Source organism: Gossypium arboreum, chromosome 1, assembly GCF_025698485.1.
Source record: "Gossypium arboreum isolate Shixiya-1 chromosome 1, ASM2569848v2, whole genome shotgun sequence".
NCBI lineage: Eukaryota > Viridiplantae > Streptophyta > Magnoliopsida > Malvales > Malvaceae > Gossypium > Gossypium arboreum.
In genome coordinates, this window is record NC_069070.1 from 62,714,049 (window position 1) to 62,718,119 (window position 4,071).

Below are 4,071 nucleotides of genomic sequence, written 5' to 3' on the forward strand. Positions count from 1 at the left end.
ATACTAAGTTCTCAACCCGAGGGTTTAAACACATACCTGTCAAATTTTCTTATTCGTCACACTTACCAACATGTCACCTTCGTATTAGGCATTCTCCTTATTCTATTAGAGATCTCCCGTTGAACACATCGGAATATGATTTCGGATACACGGATAATGTGCACATAAGTGCTATACTCATAGCTAAACAAGCTCTATAGCTTTTGAAATCTATGTTGCCAAGCTACCATTTAACCGACCCATAAATGAACTCGGACTCAACTCAGTGAGCTCGGGCATTCGCATCCATAAGTGAACTCGGACTCAACTCAACAAGCTCGGATGCCTAGTTACATCTCACGAACTCGGACTCAACTCAACTAGTTCGAACTCAACCATCCTAGTGACATGTCACTTGTACCCTAATCTATTACCAAGGTTCAAATAGGATTCTTTTCAATTACCCATTTCGATCGCCTTCTTCGGAATATAGAAATCGATATTTGCTAACATCTCATACTTATTAAATTATTCACATAATTTGTGTATTACCAAATAATAATTCACAAAGCACAATATTTCATGATAATAAATATCATATCATACAAATATCATTAAATCACTTAAAATAAAAATTGTGTTACCTTATTTACACATGAACTTACCTTGATACAAAATATTAGCAATCGAGCCTATTCCTCGTAAACTTTGTTTTTCCCTCTATCGCGACTTGAATCTCGTTTCTCTTGATCTATAATGCCAAATTAATTTTATTTAATACATACATTCATCAAAACAGCCCTTAGTACGAACTTTGGAAAAACTACCATTTTGCCCCTAAACTTTCACATATTTGCACTTTTTTCCCAAGGCTCATAAATTAAACCTCATCCTATTTTCTTATGTTTTATGACATGCTGATCATTTTTCCCTTCTATGGAAACATCAAATTCACACTCTAACATGTACTTATGACTATTAGGTATTTTTACCGATTAAGCCATTTTTCTCGTTTTCACTTAAAACCGAGTAGCAGAAGTTGTCTAACATAATTTAAAACCTCATATTCTGTCATAAAACACCAAAATACACAAATTTCACCTATGGGTATTTTTCCAAATATGAACTCTAGGTTGAATTATTGCTAGCATAAGTTAATTTGAGCTACCGAGATTTCAAAGACATAAAAATCATTAAAAATGGGGCTTGAAATCACTTACTATGAAGCTTGGAAGTTGAAGAAACCTTAGCTATGGAGCGAGATAAGATTCGGCCAAGGCATGGAGAAGATGAACACATTTTGGCCTTATTTTCCCTTTTAATTAATTTTAATTACAAAATGACTAAAATACCCTTAATACCTTTCTTTGAAAATTTTTATGTACAAGCCCATTTTTGTCCAAAATTTTAGAAATTGGTCAAATTGCTATTTAATACCTCCTCATTAATATTCCAAAGTAATTTCATACTAAAAACTTCTAGAATACAAGTTTTACAAATTATTCGATTTAGTCCCTAATCTCAACTTAAGCACTTTATGCATAGAATTTCATCACGAAATTTTCACACAATCATGCAATCATATCATAAACATCAAAATAATTATAAAATAATTATTTCTATTTTGGATTTGTGTTCACGAAACCACTATTCTGATTAGGCCCTAATTCGGGATATTACATGGCCACACGATCGCGTGAGTCACACGGGTTGCCACACAACCATGTAGCAGGCAATTTTGTTTACACGATATTGCACACCAAACTTCACAAAAACATGATTTTTAGGTTTTTCAGGCATTCTAAGACGTATATATGACAAAAATAAGAAGATAAGTGAGCCGTCATAGAATACTAAAAAAATAACTTAAAAAACACCATTAAAAGCGATTCTGAAGTAGATTTTTGTCAATATTGAAGACTCGCAGTTGGTTTCTTAGTAGATTATCATGAGTTTCTTTGTTTCTTTTGGTTATATTGTCTCTTGGTTGTTTTTATTTGCAAGAATGAACTAATTTTCTAAATACCTAAGGGAGCTGAACCCTATGATGAATTCTATCTTTTGATTTTTATTTTACAGAAGAAATACTTAGATCTTGTTCTCAATTATGTGTGCTTAATTCTTAGTTTAATATTTCTAGATTATTGCTCCATATTTGATGTGCTTAAATTAGAGGAGTAATAGACCCTATTTAAGAGTAAATCTTGTATAATTGAGTGGAGTTGCATGCAATCTTAAAAATAGGATGAGCTAAATCTCCCGAATCAAAGTCAAATTTAATAGGGAATCTATAAATCAAGTTAATGCGGCAATAGGGGTTTTAATTATAAAGAAATTTCAATTAATCAACCTAGAGTAAGTTGTTCTTACTCTCGAAAGCGATATTAGTATAATTTAGGGATTTTTATGGATCAAGATACTAAGTAAAGAAATTGCATAATTTAGATTGATAATGATAGATCAAATCTAGGTTAATTCTTTCCTGGGTATTATTTCGCTTCTTCGTAGTTAATCAATTATTTTATTGCTTTTTCCTTTGCCGTGTTCGTTAGTTGATTAATTTAGTTAGTTTTAGATTTTAATCAACCATTTGAGTTATTCGATTAAATAATAAAAAGACGGTAATTACTAGTACTTTTAGTCTTCATGGGAACAATATTTTTGCTCACCATAGCTATACTATTAATTGATAGGTGCACTTTCCTTAGTTAGATTTTTAGTTGGTTTCGTGGACATCAAGTTTTTGGCACCGTTGCTAGGGACTAAAATATGAGGAAAATTTTATTTCTATTAATTTAGCCATTTTTATTTTTATTTTTATTTTAATATTTTTGTTTTTTATTTATTTTTTACATTCTAATTTTCTGTTTCTTTGATTCTAACAAGTTCTTTAGGTTTATGACTAGAGGAAACTCATTGAAACCGTTAATTTTTTTATAGTGAGATTGAAAAGATAAATCAAAGAGGAGGTAGAGAAGCAAAGTAGGTCAACAGGTTTTAATAGACATTCAAGAGGAAAAGGATATTATTGTGGAGATGGATGACAATCAAAATAATCAATAGCCTCCTGCACGTCGTGCTCTTTGTACTATGTTCGACCATGATAAGCCCACTCTGATTGGGGCTGGATCGAATATCGTTAGACTGACTATTGCTACAACCAATTTTGAGCTAAAGTCGAATACAATTTAGATGGTGTAGGAATATGTTCAGTTTGATAGGTTACAAGATGAAAATCCAAGTTCTCATTTGACAAACTTTCTAGAGAATTGAGATAGATTTAGGATTAATGGCATTTTTTATGATGCTATACACTTATGGTTGTTCCCATTCTCTTTGAGGAGCAAGGAAAAATAGTGGTTGAATTCACTTTCATGGGGTTTTATCAAGACTTGGGATCGGCTAAGAAGTTTCTATTGAAGTACTTCCCATTGGCTAAAACAACTAAGTTGAGGAACAACAACTCTTCTTTATCTCAAATTGAGTTGGAAACATTATATGATGCACGAGAGAGATTTGAGGATCTTCTGAGAAGGTGCCCTCATCATGGTTTACCTTTGTGGTTGCAAGTTCAAACCTTTTACAATGGTTAGAATCCCTCAACTAGGCAACTAATTGAATAATAAGGCACCTAAGGTAACTCAAGAGTTTATTGAGGAGAGGACACTGAATAATTATCAGTGGCAAGTCATAAGAACAAAATTGATTAAAGCAGCTGGTGTTTTTAATATAAATTGCTATGTTTGCAAGTCAGATGCAAGCATTAAGCAAAAAGATTGATAGTTTGAGTTGCAACAACACGATGAATCTAGTAATGCAATATGATGCCACTGGAGCAAGGATGAGCAATTTAGAATATTTTCCCTTCAATTCTAACATGAAGCATGAGCAAGTCAACTTTATGTGTAATAATTCTAGACCTTAAAATAATCTATATAGTAATAATTATAATTCAGGATAGAGGAATCATCCAAATTTCTTTTAAGGTGGTCAAGGAAATCAATTTTTACAACCCTTTCGGGTTTTCAGTAACCTTATAATAAAGAAAAGAAACTGAATCTTGAGGAGATGTTAGCTAAATTTATTTCGATG

At 32.1% G+C, this 4,071-nt stretch overlaps 1 non-coding gene across 1 annotated transcript; it reads right to left on the reverse strand.

Moving 5' to 3' along the window:
- Nucleotides 1-3,425: 3,425 nt before the first annotated feature.
- Nucleotides 3,426-3,532, reverse strand: LOC128281407 (small nucleolar RNA R71). Its single transcript, XR_008271613.1, has one exon. It is a non-coding gene; the product is annotated as a small nucleolar RNA R71 (small nucleolar RNA).
- Nucleotides 3,533-4,071: the final 539 nt, after the last annotated feature.